Genomic DNA, 21,378 nt, shown 5'->3' on the forward strand with positions numbered 1-21,378 from the left:
ACCAGGTTGAGTGCAAGCTGGCAAATCCCTTATTAACGGTCAAGCACACGTTTTTATACTCCTCGATTACATAAGAGGTTACATAATTATAGAGCACGTGCTATTTCCCCAACGATCATTCTCGAATCTTTCCAGTGGGCATGTGCAGTCGAGCACTGCCTTCGGGGGCCTGCTGCAGAGACTACATTTCCCATCCTTCCTTGCGATAATCTTCCTGTAAGGTGTTAACCCTTTCCCACAATCTCCCTTTTTCACTACTGCCCAATTTTTACTGTTCTTGCTCAACAGGCCCCACAAACTCTTCCAGATTGCAGCTGCAGAGCTAGGGAGGCAAAAGACTTGCACTGGGCCTATTCTTGCAGAGAAAGAAACACAATAAGGTTCATATTGTCTGACTAGTCAGATCCTGCTCTTCCTTTGTCTTCACGCTGCGTAGGCAGGAGTTAGACTGCAGAACCACCCCGAGTATCACTCTTGGTACCACCTGGAGAAGTAAATGCCCTGCCTACCCAGACAGCCACCTACTTCACCCATGCCTGCATCTGATCCTGTTGCTAATTGTCTTCATGAACTCTGCAGTGCTCTGCCCCTACTATGACTATGAATTCACAATATCAAAGTAAGGTAAACTTTGTTCATTTGTTTTCTATGATATAAAGATTTTATTTTAGTTGATATTAGTGTCTTTTGTACAATAATCTTACCAGCACAATGCATTTTATTCTCTAAAATACAAATATATTTTGTAAACTATCAGGGTAGGAATACATACACTTACAGCTAAGGAAGAGTTCTTTTCCAATTATATAAAAATACCTACCTTCTTGACATTTGAATCTCTAGGTCACAGAGTTTTTGTTTCAAGCAATAACTTCTCTGGCACTTGCACTAATGTTTTAACCAAAACCAATAAAGTCAGGAAATAAATAAATGAAGGAAGGAAGCAATCATATTTTTACAGGCAAACATGCATAGGTGCCAACTCCACAAAAATTAACTAGCAGATTTTGGGTCTCCCTGTGACTGGAAATGTGCCAGATCGTTTGGCAGATAATGTGTAGTAGCAACACATCCTGCTAAGGAAGAGGTGAGTGATATTCATTGACCAAAGAACAGAAAATTCAGATTGTAGGTAGTATAAAATCTTACAAGAAAAACATTTTTACAATCATTTATTTTTCAAAAGCTCACATTTAAATGCATACATGGATAATACATGAATGAATGAATAGCTATTCTACCATAGTTGAAAATTTCTTTCACTTTTTATCCTTAGATAAGCAAATACGGCAGTTTTAAAATTATGTTTCAGATAAACTTTGAATGTTCTTCCATTTGAAACTTTATGAAAAGTAGCACAGAGCAGTTACTGAATTAAAATGTTATCTATATAATACAATTGCTGAATTCAACCGTGGTTATTCTTTTAGGAAAGGTGTGCATATATGTGGTATAACATTATTCATGATCACGATTTGTCAAAGATTCCCCAAAAAATTATCATTACAATAAATACTAGGAAGCAGTATAATAATTATTTTTAGTAATAAACAAACATGGGTAATGTATTCTTTTGGAAAAACCCTGCAGATACTCTAATTATTTACTATTACTCAACACTTTGCCATCTTGTTTCAATTTTCTCCTTAGCTGTCATTCATCATTATTCCAGAAAACATTGTCTTTCCTCTAATGAAAATTCTTTAACCTAATTCTTTAACTTCCTCTTTACTTTTTTGGTTACAGCAATTTCTCTTCTGAAACACAGAAGTAATGTTCATTTCTTAAATTTCCGGTTAAAATTCAAATTACGTTTTCAAATTTTTCATTATTTTGTACTATAATCGAACATCATGGAACCGAGAAATTACTTCCCAAGAGACTCACAGGAGACTGAAAACAGGTGAGTTCTGCAGTTCCACAGGTCTTCCTTCTTGTCCTTCAGGACAGATGCAATGTCTGCATTTTTCAATCATACGCCAGAAATCTCTATTGCCCTTTCAGCAGAAAGTGTTTTTAATCATTCATGAGCACCAGGGCATGTGACTGTGAGGTTTTCTCTGTCTGCTGAAAAAAGGCTTCATCTGGCTGGTCTTCTTGGCCAGATACGTAGCAGACACCTGACACCTGCACTGGTCTGTCCTGTATTCCTTGCCCACGACCTCTCAACTTCTCTGCCACTTGACACAATGTAAAGCTCCATGCATTGATGCCACCTCTCTACAAAGAGTGCAACCCTTCCTCCATGCCCACCCACCCTATCTTTCTGAAAGAGCCCACATTCCTCCTTTAACTCCAATTACGAGTTAAACCTCCATGTCTGCATAATCTCAGCGAGGTAAAACTTCTGTAGCCATCCACAGACCCGCGATTCCTCCTGGTCGTTCCCCAGGATATATGCATTGATATTCAGACATCTGAAACAACCCCTAAAGCCATTCTACTTTTACACTTGCTTTGCATGGCTTAGGCTTTTTTCTTTGCAGATTTTCTACAAAAATGCTGTCAATCCCTTCACTTTCCCTGCACAGCCTGCTCATCTCTCCCTGCAGCTCCTCCGGCTGGTGACCAGAGTGCAATTCCATTGGAAAGGCAAATCTGTGGAGAGGACTCAAGCCCTCCCTTCAGCGCCAGAGCTAGGCAGCAATCATCCTAGCAGGACTCAGCCATGCTGACTGATGTAATAGCAGCTACATCTCTCTCTACTGTTCCCCATAAGTCTGAATGTCCCATCAAGGGTTCAGAACCTGGATTTGAAGCTAATAGAAACCTCCACATGGAGCCAGAGCAGATCTCTGTAGATATTTTATTATTACTTTACATAAACCGTTACTGGTCACCCTAATCTATGAAGAAGTTAGAAACTTTTTTAGGTTTAGTACAAAGTCTTCTGTCTGCCTTTTAAACATTACTTTTAATTTTATGTCTGGGCGAAATATAACCCTTGACCCATAAATCCGTTCTTATACTTTTTTGAACTCGGCTTAAAATTTCTTACAAAACCACTGTTAATGTCATTATCCATTAAAACCAGAGCAAATAAACCCAAACTTGTATGATTATTTTACAAGGTAACATTATAGTCATTAAGCTTCAATAAGAATATGGTGGGACTTCATACAACATAAGCGTTTAGTACTGGTCAGTGCAGTGCATGGACTGAGGTTTCCTTTTTTATCAATTAGAAAGGTAAGATTTATTAAAAATTCTAAGTTTTTCCTTTTGCCAAAGTTAAAATATCCCAATAAGTCAATGTTATGATGTTTGTTGCTGAGTCTGATGAGAAAAGAATGAGTTTTCATGGGATAGTAACATCACTAATAAATGAATGAACTGTAAAAGAGTTAGTGAGGCCTAATTTTATCCTCTTTCAGTTTTCTATTCTTTCCAGAATCATCATAGACAATAACTTTGAGATACCCAAGAGTTACAGTGTATTTAGTATGTATTCTTTTGTCTTACATGTATTTTCTTGATAAAGCTCCTGATATTAAAAAAAAAAAAGCAAATTTGCCCATGCAAATATTCATTCAGGATTGTGATATCATAACTCATATTTGAACCCTATCAAATAAGAATTAAGGTCTTCATAGCTTCTGCTTGCTTATTTGGTATTCCTTCCTAGAAGTGAGCACTCAGTAAAATGATTTACTGCACTAGGAGGACTCCTGTGCAATTAGTAGTGCCCTGTATTTTCAATCAAATCGCCCAGGTTACAACCACAAGGGACACATCCTAGGGCTATGGAAATATCCCTCATAAAACATTTGACCTAGTGTTGCCATATAAGTTATCCTGGCTATTCTGTCATTTCTTTGGGAAGTCTCATACATGGAAGGTAGGTCAGAATTCATGCTGCTTTCATTTAGATTTTCTTGCAAGAGACTGTCTTGCAAAACTGAGGAGAACAGGATTTTGTTAAAGTTTTTAAAAATGGCTCTTCTTTGTATTAACACACAAGCAAAGACAATTCTTGACAAACAGGGTTACTTGCTGTTCATTCTTTCCTTCTCTTAAGAGGTTCACCCCTCATTTTGGAAAGTGACATATAATCAGCTAGTCAACATGAAGCTGAGAAGTGAAAAAAAAAGAGGTGATCTCCAAGCAGCTATAAATCATTAAGAGTAATTAAAAACTGTGCTTATTCACAAACCCCATAATATATCTGCAAGAAACTGAGCTACATTCCTGAAACATTGCATTTAAAACAAACAAACTAAAAATCTCACACATCTTCACGTGTAACTGCTTCTGTGGAACATAAAATTGAATAAAGGATATAGTAGGTTTCACACTTGTTCTTTAGTTCCTCTTCAACCTCAGCATGCTAGGTAGAACTGTGTATTGTTGTTTTCTTTGGATGCTTAGGAACAGTAGGTCAAACTAACTTCGTAAGCTATTCCAAGAGTTTATAGTACTCAACCAGAGAAAGCCAGAAGTGAGACCAAATCTTACATCCTCCTTTCAGAAAGCATTTGGCTGGCACCTCAGCTAGCTAAACAACTCTGAACTCCTACAGTTTAACATCTCTTTTGAGCCAGGTTCCAAATGACCTTCCCTTTCTCCAATCACCAGAGTGAAGATTAACAAAAAAAGTCCATTGAATCACAGCTCGTCCTTGTGAACACCTCCCTAAATTAATTCCAACAAGGATTAGGCTTCCAAGACATAAAAGCTGGATGTGTAGAGCAAACTTGTGCTTCCAGCTTAAAGGGAACCATGAAATAAATATCTGTAACTCTATGAGTATGATAACATCACGCAGCAAAACCAATTTCAGTGGACAGTATGCTCTAAATAAACCACTGGAGTGATGAGATACAGCCTTTTAGATGATCTTGTAGTGAATTAATTTGGTAAAACTTTTTGTATTTTGGAAAATGATGACCGAAGACGTTCTTCAAAATGCATATAAGAATTAAAAGAATACATATCCAAGAGTTATGTTTATTATAGGGACATCAGCTCTTTATAGGATGAGCTAAGAAAGTAAAAAAAAAGGCTACACAAAAATGTAACATATATTATTTATTTTAAGTGAATGCTAATATTCTATAGCACTTAAAAATAGTTTTAGACTCCTTTGAAGAATAAATACGGTGCATCAGTTTGTCTGCAATCTGATTAAGTATTGCTAGATGTGTATGAAACTTACTCTTTCAGTACATAAAGAATAGCACAGATGTTTAGGATTCCTGATTTTCTGAGGAAAGGAAGTTTGTGATCTGGAATGAACTAGAATATCTGCTGTTTTACTTTTGAACTATAATTTTTTCACTTTAATTCCAATTCAGTCACCGCAGAATTTATCTTTAGTGCCTGACTCATTATCTTATGTCAGTTTTTCACTTCATCTTCTTGTATTCAGTTCATAATCTAAGACAGCCAAACAAAGGTCTCTTGTGCTTCCAATAAACTCTGCACATTGAAGATAAAGATTTCCTGTGAGGCAACAGTTGTAAATAGTGCAAAAGATACTAGAAATTTAGAGATATCACCAGGAAAGAAAATAACCTTTATAGATATAGACTACTAAATTTTCCACTGATCAATAAAAATTATAAATTATAATACAGCAGCACTTTGGATTGTCTGCAATAATAAAGGTATCATCTGCTGCAAAGTTTTCATTCAAACAAGACTTACTGTTCAGTTAGTGACATTAAGGCGTTATATCATCTATTTTGACATCTCCATCTGTCACTGTGTTCTTGAGTAACCTCTTTTTACTCTCTAGGTTTTTGAAACTATATAACAGCAACTTGGAACTATTTTAAACCTTAGTAGAGGCACAGAGTATAAAAATCTTCTTTGATTTTTATTCCTGGTTATCTTTTTTTTCCTTCATTATCTCCTATGTTCACTGCTCAGTATTTTTTAATTTCCAAGCAGAGGACCAATCAAATCTGATGTGTCTTGTTTCCTTTATTTAATCTCTTTATTTTCAGATGAGAATTACTTCTCCTGCTTTCTGAAAGCACTTTTTGCTAAACTTTTTGTTACTCAGCACTTTCAATTCTAATTCTTTCAGTTATGAAATATTTTCCCATCCTTTTATGGAGCTCCCGCCACCACTAGCTCATCACTATTCTTTTTTTCACTCTGACCTCCTTTAATAGACCAGTCTTCATCAGTACTTAACAGTCATTTTCTCCTATAGTTAATCAACGAATCTGCTGCTCTTAACTCTCTTTTCATTATAAGTCATCTGGCCAAAGCCGTTACAAATTCACCTCTCATAACTACCCTCTGTCCTTGTTTCTCTTAACTTTGTGGAAAACTCAAATTAGGTGATCTTGCTTTGTCTATTCTTAAATGCATGGCCAAATTCCAAGCCTAAATCCCTATTTATCCTCAATATGCTTTGCTCTTTCATGAAGTAGAGGTAGGACACGAAGAAAATTTGAAAAATGTATGTGTTTTTCTCTTTGCAGAAGACCTAAGTATCTTTTAAGAGAAAACTGATAAAATGTTAAGTAATTTTCCTCTTCCCTGTGTTTTGCCTTCCCTCTCCTCATCACTGATGCTAATCTGGTATCCTCCTAATCCAATCTCATGCCTCACTGATTTTAGCCTTCCACCTGATCTCTCTCATGACCATTATCTCTACTATCCCTTTCTCAGCCTTTCTCTCTCTTCTTTGCCCCAAAATAAAAGCATTTTTAATCTCTTTGATGTTTATATAATAACAAGTTGTCCCAGTTCAGGTGCAGCTACCAGTTTCTCTTTCTTTTATAAGCTTATAAAAAAAAGTTATGTGGAATGCAACTGGTATGCAAATGGTTCAGACCCTCTTCAGTCTCCTGACTCCACTGAATCTTAACCAGTGCCTTGATTCTGACTAACCACAGACTTCAGAGACCTTCATTAGAACCACTCGAGTTTTTACCCTGTTGAACTCACCCTTGAAATATTGTCCTCCCTCTTTTCTTTTCTTTTTTCGTTTAGTTCATCTATCCACTGTCTCAACCACCAAAAATAGATAAGTATAGTAATTAAGAAGGCAAGGAGACCTGATAAATCATTTTGATGTAACAAATAAGCATGCAAAAGGTGCCTTTATGTACATAAGATAATGACTAGTCCTAGGAATGAACAGGTAAAGTAAGTGGTTTTGACCTAGAATTTGGGATTATACCATTTCTTCTTCTGACATCATGATAAGGTGTGACTTAAACTGTACACTGGTAGTAAAGTTTGGCTTGGCTCACCTACTGGTATTTCTGTCATAAGTGGTTGGAGTTCACGGCCCATCAGACTGAGGTGGTTGAAAAGGTGAAAAGTAAGTATGCTAAAAAAACATGAAGAAAATTTCCAGTTGGTGTGCCAACATTCTCCATCTGTCTTTGACTCTGCAATATTAATGGAAAAGAAAAAGGAAATTACCTCTTCTTGAATGGTGAGGTGTATAAAATTATCTTTTTATTTTCTTTTCCCTTACAAGCTTTAAAAATGTGTTATAATGGGGCAACTGTTTCTGCGTGATCTAGAGATGATGCAAGTAGTTAAGGAGGCTTGTTAATATCTTGTAACTTCTTTATACTACATAGAATTATGGGATAAATGGTCTGATTTATTTTTTTCTTTACCGTGTTCACAGACTGTCTAGTCAAGAATTCAAGTCAAAGAGGTTTGATTTTTTTTGAAAGTGTGTCAGTGACTCCCATATTTGATGGCTTGTGCATGGCACAGATACGAGTTGTTGGTGGTGGTTTGTTGTTGAATTTTCTACTGTAGCATCTGCTTTTCACAGCTTGAATATCTTACTTGCCTGTTAGGCTGGGATGAGGATCTCATGCTCAAGCAGTCCTGTTTTGTGTATGAGCTCATTGCATGGTATTAAACACCAACCTGATACTGTTGATTGCAGTCATACAAATGGTACAAGTACAGTTATTTTTGTTCTTATTTTTGCTTTTCTCACTCTCAACAGTTCCTAAAGTTTTCATTTTGTGAAGGGAATCTATACACAGTGATAGTCATAAATATATATATATATATAAATCTTATTCTCAATTAATATAATGTATTACTAAGCAGTTTTGTGTTTGTAATGCATGTTTTTCTGAGAAAACCTTGTGTTAATTAATATGTGTCATCATTGAGTGAGGTGCTCAAATGAGATACAGCATGGCTTCCTAGAAACATCTTAAATTCTGGAACCAACTAATTAAAACATTTACTTTCAAGTTGTGCAGCCATGTTTTTCATAATAGAACATTTTAGATAATGAGATTGACTTTCAAAGAAGTTTTCACTTCAAAACAATTCTACTTTGTGGTTTGTTTGATGGGTTTGCTGTTTGGTGGTGCAAGAAGCAGTCAGACCTTAGTTAACATTTTTTTGTTTCAAGAGGGACCGCATTGCTAAAGCCTTGTTCATTACATATTTTAACTATGCTAGAAACTTGAGAAACCAGTACTACATATACTTAAATGCCTGTACTGGTGAATGTTGTGTCTTTTGGTTGACACTGATCAACAGTTTTACAGGTCAGGTGGCCACGCAGTCTTCTAGCATCTGAGGACCACAGGGCTTCTTTCTTGAAGTCTTTGATACAGTTCAATCAAATATAAAGATCTTAGCTTGAGTTTCATTACATATAGCTTCCACTTCATGTTATGTGTGAGATACTATTCTCTTCAGTTCTTCTCTCTACTTGCTTTTCTAGTGATCTTGCTTTTATCCTTGCTATGGTTTATGTTGTATTGTATTTAACAGTCTAGACACAAAATCATCAATTCTCCTATGTCAGAGGAACTTGTAGCAGAAGAACCAGAATCACAGGGTGGTTGAGGTGTGGACGGAACTTCTGGAGACAAACCCATCTATTAAAAACAGTCAGCTAGAGAAGGTATCCCAAGACTGAGTCCAGTTTGGTTTTGAATGTCTCCAAAGATGGAGAATTTACAGGCGCCTCGGACAACCTGTTCCTGTGTTTGACCATTTTCACAGTAAAAATTTTTTTCTTACCTTTAAATGACATTTGCTGCCTATAAATTTGTACTTGTTGTTTCTTGTCCTTTCACCACATACTGACTATAACCTTGTCAGTTGTACCTTCAGCTCCATCTTCTTTACCCTTCCCATCAGGTACAATTCCACCTTAGCCTTCCATTCTCCAGGATAAACAAGGATAATTCCAATTCTCTCAGTCTTTTCTTGTTATAACAGGTGCTGTAATCCCTTCATTATCTTAATTTTCCTTCACTAGCCGTGCTCCAGTATGTCCATTTCTTTCTTGTCCTGGGGAGTTCTGGACTGGACACAAAACTGCAGGCATATATCCATTTAAAGAGGACAGTAATAATTTCTGGTAATGCTCTGGAAGAGTTGACACCACTCTCCCTAATGCAGATGAAGATGTTATGGCCTTATATTATTCAAGAACACACTGTTGTCTCATGCTCAAGTTCTTGTCCACCAGAACATGTAGGTCATTTTCTGAAAAGATGCTTTATTTCTGGTAGGCCCCGAGTCTAACTGGTGGATGGGGTGTAGTCCTCCCCATGTGCAGTTCCATTTGTTGAACTTCTAGATATACCTGTCAGCCCATTTCTCCAGCTGGTTGAGATCCCTCTGAATAACAGCACATCTGTCTGGTTTATCAACCACTTCTCCCAGTTTTGTATCATCTGCAAACTTGCTGAGGATGAACTCTGTCCTATCACCCATGTCACTAACGGAGATGTTAAATCGTGTTTTGGATCCCATTTCAACCCCTGTGGAACACTACTGTTGGTTTGTCTCCAGCTGGATTTTAGGCTGTTTATCACAGCCCTTTGAGCCTGGAAGTTTTCAGTCCACCTCACTGTCTGCTTATCTAGTCTGTACTTCCTTAATTTGTTTGTCTGTGAGGATGCCGTGAGAAATAGTGTTGAAAGGCTTACTAAAATTGAAATAAGCAACTAACTCTGCTTTCTCCTCACTTACAAAGCCAGTAATCTTATTTTAGAAAGCAGAAAGTGTTTTGGGACAACTGGCTGTGGGAGTGAAATAGCAGATTAAAAATTGTCAGTTAGGTGGTTTTTAGCATTCTTTTCGAAAATATGTGTCAAGAAGACAAGATATTTGTGATTGGTAAGAATTATTGGCTGAATTCAACAAAAGAATGCAAATTATTCTATTTTTAAACTGGCTTTAAGTCTCCATACTGAGCTCTGGTTTTATATTCTTAGAAGCTCTTGCTGTTTGCTGTTGAAAAATTACCTACTGACTACTTTTAGTCTTTTCCACCAGAGCATGCTAGAATGTTTCTCTCCAAGCCTTTATAAATAGGGAAGGAGGAGAAAAATATAATCTTGGGTTATTTTCTTTTTTTCTCCTATGTGGCCTCTGATGCAGTAGCACAGCATTTACAAAGAGATTCTACTGCTTACCCATACCTTTGGTTTCCTGTGCTTTAATTTACTCTCTGAGAAAAGCACTTTTAGAATGTTTTCCTTCTGTGCTTGTCCACAAAGAGATATTATAACGCTTCTAGAGAGCGTATGGTTCCAAGAGGCAGGAAATGTGAATTCCTTAATGCTCAAAGGGAAAAATTGGATTCCACTGAAGTCACTGGCTGAAAAAGACATTTTTGAATGTTGTTTGCCAGCTAAAACTAGATCACTTAGAGAAACATTAAAAGGAGAGAGTGATTAAACAAATTGAAAACAACACAATGTCATGTCTGAGAAGATTTGCCCATCTACCATTTATCTATCAACATTAAAAATGCACAAGTCAAATGGGAGAGCTAAAGATTTTTATTTATCAACCCTGACTAATGCTAGGAGCACTGTAAATACTTTCCTGCCCTTTCCTTCCTACTCTCTTCTTTTTCAGACTAGAGTACAGGGTTGAATCTATCAGAGCATATCAGGTTTTTTGACGGGTGGCTAGCCAGTTTGCAGTCGCTGAGTGTAGGTGTTTTGGCAGCAGTAGTCTGGTCAGGAATGAATGAGACAAAAATATGTGTTGATAAAAAGTTGCCCTGCAAGCCATATATGGTATAAGACTGTTTTCATTAAGAAATCAAACCCGGTTAAAAAACCTGATATCACTAGCTTTCTTCCTTTCTGAATCTGTTCAGAGTTGTGTACTCTCGAAGCATGATAAAAGACCTCATTTTTAGATATGGTATTTTATTGAATGCCCTTGGAATTGGGTACATAAACTTCTACTTTCAGATCATTATTCTATCCCTTAAAAGCTGCAGGAGGATTCTCTGCATGTGGCAAGAAATCTGTAGGAGCACAGATTGCTTTATTGGTCTGTGATACTTATGATACAGAAACAGGATCCAGATACAGTCTTATCTTCCTGTAAAGTTAAAGTTTCCTACTTCTGTAATTTAAAAGTATTTTTATATATCTAGTGGTAGTTTATCACAGTTCCTTATTCTAGTGTAAAAGTGTTTAATGGAACCTTTATAGAGAAAAATATCTCAGAATTCTATGTGACATATTCACCAGAAAATGCAAAAAAACTAGATAAACATTAGGGAGATATATCTGCAAATATGTTTGCAGACTTAACAGTTATTTAAGTGTGGGAGAAAAACTTCTTGGAACTTTGAACGGTAAACTTAAAGATATGCAGACCCTTTATTTCTGTCAGCAGAATCGCATGTGTAAAATATGAGATTTGCTGTTGATATTGTGCTACTCTTCTAGAGTGAAGATAATGAAGCTAGTGACCAACATTATGAAATAGTTGAGCAGTCCCACTTAAGTCTAGTCTTGGTAGAAAATGGCTTTCTGTAAGTAAAACTTAGTTTTCTGTTTATAGTTGTAGCAAATGGAGAAGCAGGACGGGTCATACAGACGTAGGACACATGGGAAGCAAGGAGCACAAGCTACTTTAATATTATTTATGCTACATTAGCATCTTGCAACATCATTTTCCAGCTTATACCTTAGAGTTATACTTGGTGTATATTCGCACTACAAATACTTTGCTAAATCACTGGGTTCCCAAAGCAATCTGGGTGTAAGTATAAAACATAAGACTATGCCTGGAAAAGGACTGATGGAAAATTTGAGATGATAATATTTGTCAGTGTAATGGACAGTTGTTTTCACATTTAAATCAGCACAAGTGAATATTGAGAACAGTAACTTTCAGGGAGATGGTCCCACCATTTGATTAAGTTATTGACATTTGCATATCAAAGAGTAAGAAAGAAGAAAATACAGTCTGTGCCCCCAGAAAATGATAAAGACATTTTTCCAATTTCAGATGCAAAATGTTGAAGTTTTGTAATGATTTGAGTCTGTAGTGAGATCTAGGGTGAAATAATGCAGATACTGTTATACATGTGAAAAAGAGAAGTGTTACTTGTGGCAGGAGCTATAGAACTGCAGAATTTAAGTTGTAAGTGTGATGGAAGGATGGCATTCATGTCTGTCCTAACGCAACTACAGCTGTGGTGAAGATGAATATAAGGGCTGTGCCTGAGCACACACCCTCTACACTGAGATTGTCAATTCCCAGGACCTCCTCATCTAACCATCATGTAGGTGATACGGTAGACTGACTTGAGACAAAGTGATTGACTGAATTTATAACCACTTTTGCAAGAAATACTTGAGTAACTTTTACTGGAATGCTCCAAGTGGGAATTTTGTGCAGTCCTGAAGATTCCCACAGGCTGCCCCTGATAGGCCTTCCTTTATTCTTAAATGTGTTGAATTACACTCTGGCAGCCCCAGCAACACCCTCAGGTGATTCCTGCTCATCGAACTAGACTCGTAAATAGTCAGTAGAACTGTTCCTGCAGATGTAGAGATGGTCATGCAGGACAGTCTTCCATACATAGGTAAGGAAGTTAAAAGATTTCTCATACATAGATTAAGATAAGCAGTAGGGACGGACCATAAAGTCATGGAGGACCATGGGTCAGCTGGTTTTAATAATTGAGCAGAACAGCAATTTGGAGAGTCTAATCCAGTCCAATCTAGTCAACTGCGAAGACTCTTGCAACAGAAGTTTTCCCGAAACCAGTCATTTACTATTTAGCCATCTCTGGTGGTGATTCTTAAAGAATCACCATGATTATACAAAATGATATAATGATCATTAAAACATCATGTGCTGTTGTGAAGTATCTTCCAAAAGAGTAATAATTTGGTAATCTAGTTTTTCATCAAATGAGCACATCCTCCAGTATTTACAGGCAGATATGGGTCCCAAAATCATACAAAATGAATCAGTAAGTACCTACACATTACTGATTAGGCTGCTAAAGCACTTCTTTTTAGGCAGTGACTAAAGCTTCCTTAACATTTGCCACCTTTAAGGACCTTACAAGTAGAGATATCTAATGGATAGCATAACTGAAGAGACACCTTCTCTCATCTGTAATTTAGTTACTTCCCTGAACCTTACTTCTAAAATGAGCTGAACTTCCAGATAGTAGCTGCTATTCCAATATCCTGCTGATGATATTAGAAGTTATCTTTATTGGCTTTCCTAAAGAACCATATTCCATGGGTCGTTCAGGGTTCAAATTAGCAGTAATGTTCAGTGAAATACCCTTGTTTTTATTTATGTGACAGATTTATTCTACTTGCACATTATCTTTTTCATCATGTCTTCCTCCTCTTTAATATAAGTGGCTCTTCAACAACTTAAAGATCTCCAATTCTTTGAACAGGTAAAAGATATGAAACAGTTTGCTCTCTGAACAGTAAGAAATACTTGCAGATTTGCTTCATAGTTACACTCTCAAATACCCTTTAGTCATAATACTGTGTCCTCTTTGTAGACAATCCACTGTAGAATTAATTCTAGTATATACTCCTTAAACTCCTGATCTGTCAGCAATCTTCAATAGTCAGCCTGACTAACTGCAAAAGAACTGAAACAGCTCCATGTGTGTTGTGTGTATATCCTTGGAGACAAAACTATCTCTGGGAAATCTTGAAGTGCAAACCGTATGTTCAAAACTTTTATATGTACCTTTCTACAGAAATAATAATTAAAAAGATAATTAGAGAAAGCTAACCAGTATTTGTGGAAATGTTTTAAAGATTCAGCTGCCACACAGACCCATCTAGCCCTTCATACTGTCGCCCAAACTGTCCAGTTTTTGATTCACAAATGATTTGGGCTGGCTATAGAACTACATTCTTCTTGATTTTTAGGGATGAAGTATATTTCTTATTACATAGGTACAGCTGCTATTTGAAGTCTGTCAGTGAGGTTCCTGAAAAGAACATGGTGAGCTGTGTCTTTGCTCATCTGCTTTAGCTCAATCATATGTGAATCATTTTGCATCCACATTGCTAGTCATACACTAATTAAGAGATTCAGGTTATACCTCTGTGTAAAGTTATATCTCTGTCTCATTGATCCAAGTCTCTGAATTTCTGCACTCCCTAAGGGCAGTCCATTGATGTGAATACATTGATAAGAATGCATAATATATATTAATTTACAAAATAATTGAGAGTGTACCCTATACCAAAGCAGCCATCCAGCCTTGTCAAAATCAACTCTAGTCATGGCATTGATGATGTAGGTATTAAAATAAATTCTCTAAGTTGTCACACTACAATCTTTTGTGTCTTAGAAATAAAATAAAAATTATTTTATAAATATCAAATCTAGAAGTCCTTAGATGAACTGATTAGTGGAAACATTCATTAGATGAATAATTGAGTTTTAATAAGCTACAGATCAAATGTGATGCATGAAGGAAACCTGTAGACTTTTGGAATGCGTTTACACCTCCAGCTTCCAAAACCGTATCTGATTTTTTACCTGGATGCAGATTTGCTGTGATAAATACGTCAGTACCAACCCAGAACAATCAGAACAAAGTAATTTTAAATTGCAATGAAACTAGAAGTACAGATTTTGATGATAGCATTTAAATGTAACATTTAAAGGTAAAAAGATAAGCTTTTACTGAGGGGTTGTAACTGTCTTTGTGCAGCTTGTGTGCTATGATCTTTTAAAGGTCACAGTTCACATTATGTTGTGCTGAGGCTAAATGCAAATAAATTCATTTAACTACTCACATAATAGGTCCTTTAGTCAGTTTCCATATATGCTAAACTTCCAAGGAACCAACTTTTAATCTAGCCCTAACTCTGTCTATACATTTTATATACACATTTGACTCAGGAAACTTACTTTTATTCAGATTTGAGATGCTAAATTTTATATAGTATACCTCTGTACGAATTTGCCCAACTAGGATTTTTCAAATCTGGAAAAACAACACTTACAACTACTTCAGCCTGACAATGAAGACCACCCTCAGAGGAGGATTTAACTCAAACACAGTTGGCCGGATCCGCAGTTGGAATTAACGGCAGTACTGCTCCTCTCAGAGGAAAAGAACTGTAGTCTTTGGAAAACAGGGATTCTATTTTCACCTGATATATGTTCAAACCAAACTCACTAGCTGTATCTGAACTTAAGTAAGTTACTTCACAGTCTCGATTCCTAATTTGGTAGGAACTCAAGTGCAGTATAGACTGAGATGTGCACCTTTGGATTTCATTCTGATGTGCAGTCAAGATATAATTCAATTGTCAGTCCAGGCTTTAGACTCTAACAAGTTCTCCTTAGTCCCTTGCTTAAACATTGCATAAACCTTTAGGGGAAATGCTTTGAAGTGCTTCCCAATCACCACTGGAGTACCTAAGCACCAGAACAAAAGATAAAGCTGTACACTGCACTGAAATTTCTGTCAAATGTAGTATTTGTGTTTCTCGTATATTAGGTTGCTGTGCTTCCTGTTTCTTTTCCTGAAATGCTTGTCTGTAACAGAAGCAGCATTATAGATATCAAAATGTTTAAACATGCATCGAACTTTTTATTTAGACAAAACATTAGTGTTTCTAAAGATTCTTTCACCATTTCTGCTGTGGATTTTGAGTGTCTTGATGGCTTTGGGATGTTTTAGGATTTCCTACATATGAAACCATATGATGTAATGAGAGCACAGGTTGCAAAGGCAGAAGTCACTTCCTCAGCAGACTCCAGTGTACTTCTAACTCTGCAGTCTGCAGAGCTGCAAAGGTATGTGGGAAACTTCAGACTACATGCATCCAGTGGCAGAGCAGTGGAACAGTCCCTCCTGTCCTGTATGTTTCTAAGCAAGTAAGAGGCATTCCCAGAGTAAGGAGAACAGAGGTAATCTCTCTCCACAGACTATACATAGGGTAGAATACTTTGTAGCTGTACCTGGAAAGAGTTTTTAGTTTAAATGCTTGATGTCTGCTTTAGCTGCGCATGCCAACAGCATATCTCAAAGCAAACCCTGCTTTTCATAAGTAGATTTCCCATCTTTAACCTAGCTTGTGGAAGTTCAGCTGTATTTCAGACAGGTTTATGGAGCAGATTTTCTCACGTAGTGAATGTAGCCTTACTTGGGACAACTGGATTGGACGATGCTACTTACACTTCCAGTATTTACCACAAATGACTAATCCTAACTCTAGCTTCTGTAATTGTTATCAAAATGAATTCCAAACATGAAACTTATTCCTTCTGCAGACAATCAACTAATGAGTACTAGTGTATAGGACTGTTTGGCATCTTCATATGCCATTAATTTCCATAACTTTTATCCTAACATCCGTATTCCATGTTTTAACATCTTTCAGGTGCTAGTCTCTTTCCAAGAATAATATCCATATTAAGTAAAAGAAATTTGTTGTCAGCACTTAGATTGGATGCTAAAATTTTTTTTCTGACCTGACAGAATGAAAATGTTTGAATTGATTAATAGTTCTGAATTGTACATTGCACATTTTTGTTCAAAATATGTATCTTTTAACTTTTAGATTATATTTTAACGTTAATAAAAGAGATGTAATATTTATTTAGTGTCTATATAGGACTGTAGCTAATCTTTAGAATTCTATTAGATACCCTGTTTTCCCTTTCAACTGAAATTAATATAAATGGTTTCTGGTGAAAAGAGGGGAAATGGTCATGTAAGACATATCACCTAATGTTTTCATATGTGTTGCAAATGTGGATTTTTCTGTTGTATATGTATGCATTATCTATCCCAGCTACTTATAGAGGACAGAAGTCAGTTAAGTTTAATGTGCTCTTGAATAAACTGTAAAACTGACTTTTGTTTAAATAAACACTTCGTAGGCTATTTATGATTTATACACACAGGTTCTGACAGTGAGTGGGTGGAATTAGACTTACAGCATCTTTTTTCTTTCTAAAGGAGGTCACTTTGTGTCTATAGTTGCTTTGTTTATAAGATAAGCTATATGGATATTTTCTGCAGTTTTATTATGTAGTATTGCAGAATAAAGGCTGTCCTTTAGCTTTAAAGAGCTCCACTTCTAAGTGTATACTAAAGAACTCTGCTGTGTCAGTAGCTATATACCATATATTTATGTGAATAAGACATAAAATATACTACAAATGGAGAAATTCCTTCATATTTAAGAATAGCAAGCATTAAAAAGACCTCTCCAGACTATACAGAGCCTCTCCAACTTTTCTGAACAGTTAAAACTGTTTTTAATTTTTTTAACCAAATTTTTAATGCAACTATGAGAATGTTCTCTCTAAAATAAATTGTATCATATTTAATCCTTCTTGACTGATTGTCGTTTGCCTTAATGTTATGAATTTTTGCAGTACTGTTTTTAGTATTCTGAATCAGTCCAAAACTTCAATTTACTCTTGAAAATACTTTTGAACCTTCTCCAAACCAGGAATCCTGTTATTTAGCTAGCTCTAGTTGGAGATCTGTCCTTAATATCAAACTATAATTCGTTTGTTGCAAATTTTGTAAATTATTGCTTGCACTGTCCTTGGTGAACACAGACAACAGTTGATCATTGTCCTCTATAGAAAGGGCATTATACATATTTGAAGACTGTGATCATGTCCCAGTTCAGTCTTTACTCTTCTAGACTAAACAAGCTCCATTATTTCAACCTTTCCTCATAGGTCATTTTCTGCACCTCTTATAACTTTTATTACTCTGGACTCTATCCAGTTTGTTTACATCTTTTGTAATGACTCAGGCTGGGTCTGTGTCTGCTAACAGTACCACATTCTTCCTAAAGTATTTAATACTTGGTTTTAAAACAAACAATTAAGACTAAATGGTTTGATCATCAAGTGACTCAGGTGTAAAACATGTTTGTGTGAGACCTATCTCTTCCTTACTAGGCCTAAAATAAAGCTTTCACAATTTTGTTAATCAAGAAACAAAAAAAGGTATGGTTTGTAACATATGGGAGTGATTAAAACTAATTTGGGAAAAATCCTGAGTTTTCTTCTGTCATATATGACTTCTTCTGTCAAACAGGAGATGTCTACATGATTTTACTTCTTTCCTCTTTTTTCTTTTCCCTGAAAAATGATTATTATGGTACTACTGATCTACTTTAATGCTTAGACTCTGCATTTTAAAGGGAGACAGAAACAGTCATTGTCCAATCGCTTTCATTGTAGTTCTAGAATGTTATGCTTTTTTTAAAAAAAATAGAAATAAAATTCTATTATAAATATTTAAAAACAATTATCAATTGGAAATTTAGAGCAAAACTGTAGACTTCACAGTCATGAAAAGTTAAACATTGCCTTTGCCCTGATAAGCAAATGAAATAATACAACATGATATGGCATTTGATATCTGTTCAGAAGAATGAAATAATGAATTAAGGAAAATTGTGTCTAGAAAACAAGTCTAATGAGGAATGTCTGATAAACTATCTAATAGAAAGTTGAAATGAGGTGGGGAGTCAATCTCTTCTCCCAGGTAACAAGCGACAGGACAAGAGGAAATGACCTCAAGTTGTACCAGGGAGATTTAGATTGGATATTAGGAAAAAATTATTTATGGAAAAGGTTGTCAGGCATTGGAACAGGTTGCCCAGGTAAGTGGTTGATTCATTGTCCCTGTCAGTATTTAAAAGGTATGCAGATGAGGCTCTTGGGGACATGGTTTAGTGGTAGAGTTGGCAGTGCTGGGTTAACAGTTGGACTTGATACTCAAGAATATACAATTTGGGGTTTTTTCTCTGAAATCAGAAAGTGTCCTTCAACTTAAGTGCTATATTGTGCAGATTAATTTTGTTCTTCTTTCGTGGAATTCAGTTTTAGATGGAGGGATGTTTTTCCCTTGGTGTTATACTTTTAGTTTATGGTTTCTTACAGAAACTGTAAGATCATATTTTTTTAATGCCTGGCACTTATGTCTACATTAAGCCTATCTCCATCAGTAAACTAATTGTGCAGAACTCCAAAGAATTCCAAGATTTCAGCTTACCAGAAGTGAGCATACTCTATGCAGATATGTAGTAGATAACACCTGGGTACTGCAAAGTACAACTGCTTGTGAACAAGAAGCTACTTTGGTTTAGTCATGCTGCTGCAATGTTATGTGTTGTTCCATCCTGGTGATTGGAACAGCTAAGTGTCAGAAATGTATTTGCCTGCTTTCCTTTCTGGTGACTGCTTAGTAAGAGCTCCGTGTAACAGCTGTTGACAGATAGCGAATTTTTATCTAGGAAATACACGTTGGATTGAGAAATAGTTATCAGTCAGTCATCTCTCTTTCCCTCCCCACATTCCCTACATCCCAACTCCTCCTCTTCCCTGTATTCATATCCCACTGTTGCTTTCCCAAATAATTCAGCTACAGACTGCATACTGCTCATCTACTAATATCCAATATACTCCCCTTTCAAATTTCTTTTGAAATCTATTTCTGAAATGGCAATATAGGTTCAGATCCACATAGTGTACAGAAGACATATAGCAGACCACTAGGAATAACAACAGAATTACAACAGAAATTATGTGATGTTCTTTACAACTTGCAGCCAGCAGAGTGGCTTAATCAAGTTCAATGGTCAGTGCAAACTGCATCCAGGAGCTGGGGAGAGGGACAGAAGGGATAACTGACTAGCAAAAAGATAAGAATGATAGGAAAACAAGGAAGGGAAGAAAACTGGAGATTGAACTGCATTTTGTTATATTTTTTTTAATAATTCTGTTCACTACTTAGTTAATATTTCTGGCTTTTATTATGTAACTAATGCCTAAGTCATTACCATTGCTTTTTATACGGCAAGTGTTCGGCCTTCAGCTGCCTACTAGTAATAAATACATATAAGCAATGGGACATGATTTTTTTTACTTTCTTCTTTAAGCAATCACTTGAGAATAAGAATGCATGGCAAGGGCGGGGGATCAAAGGGATTTTATAACATTCTAGTTTGGAAATATTTGAGAAAGACTAGTTTTACCCCACTTCTTTAAAGTTCAGCTTTTGACCCTGTGAGGCTGGTAGATTCCACTGAAGGCTAGATTTAGTGTTTTACGTCATCATTTGTAGCTCTCCTTATGTTCATACTTGTTTGTGCCAGGCTTAATATGCAGTGTGGGTCAAATTCAACTGAGTACAATTACTTTGGTAGCATGTTCTTGAAAAGAAAACCTTATTTGTTTTTTTTCTTTAATAATTGTACCTAGCTCTGATAATGTAGTTTATTAGTATGGTGATTTTTTTTGGTTGTCTTTAGTCTACGTGTCTGCAAAAATGGTATAGCACAGACAGACACTTAACAAGTTACACAACATCCTTTTGTCTGTGCCCATTATAGCGTGGGAATCAGCTCGAGACTGACAGCTGAATTTAGCTTTCTAAAGCATGATATCTGCCTGGCCTTCTGGTATTGTAAAGATGTAGTCACTATCAATGAGGTCTTAATCTTGGACTGAATAATATTAACCTAATATTATTCTATTACTCCCTCAATATTATACTCTTTTTGAAAGATTTTCTATATGCTTCCTGAGGCTTTAACTTGAAAGTAATTCTTAAGCTGATAAATCTTTTCTCTAGGAAAAAAAAAATTAAACTGATGAAGAGAGTGCTTTGTAATTTCCCTTCATTTACACTAGGGACACAGAGGTTATACACCCAACCAAAACTTCCACCTCTCTCAAATCCATAAAATTAGAATAGGAAACTCCTTCCAAGTTCTAGAGAATTTTGGCATTTCCCTGCTCCATCAAAGCTCTAAAGGTAAGTTCAAGTATGAAGGAAAAGTCTAAAGACAGTATTTTTGTCATCCACCTTGATGAAGTATGGTATGTTTCACAATTTCAGTGGGATGTATCCATTAATGAAACTTGGTTTTTACAGCATCACCTAAATAATGATGGTGGTTGTTTTTTGGTGGTTCTGTACTTCTGTAAAGTACAGCTTCCTTTCCCTTTCCTTGTCCACATTCACACTTCACAATCACTTGCTGTTTGGAATGGTGTGTGGCATATTCTTACATATGAAGAGCTATAAGGTGGCCTGAAACAAAAGGAATAGATTTGAACATGCTGTGTGCAAAATGAAAAAGCAACAAAGGAATCTAAGAGCAAAAAAGCATTTTGCTT

General features: G+C 36.1%; 1 protein-coding gene across 1 annotated transcript in view; it reads left to right on the forward strand.

Annotated features, from left to right (window-relative positions):
- Nucleotides 1-279: 279 nt before the first annotated feature.
- Nucleotides 280-21,378, forward strand: part of ST18 (ST18 C2H2C-type zinc finger transcription factor) — a 232,199-nt gene continuing 211,100 nt past the window's right edge. Inside the window, exon 1 of the mRNA XM_039390422.1 lies at nucleotides 280-624. The gene's annotated coding sequence lies outside the window, so the exon portion shown is untranslated. The remainder of the gene's footprint in view (nucleotides 625-21,378) is intronic.

The sequence above is a fragment of the Pipra filicauda genome, unplaced genomic scaffold (genome assembly GCF_003945595.2).
Source record: "Pipra filicauda isolate LSUMZ 115617 unplaced genomic scaffold, ASM394559v2 scaffold81_size6448238_pilon, whole genome shotgun sequence".
In the NCBI taxonomy this organism is placed as follows: Eukaryota; Metazoa; Chordata; class Aves; order Passeriformes; family Pipridae; genus Pipra; species Pipra filicauda.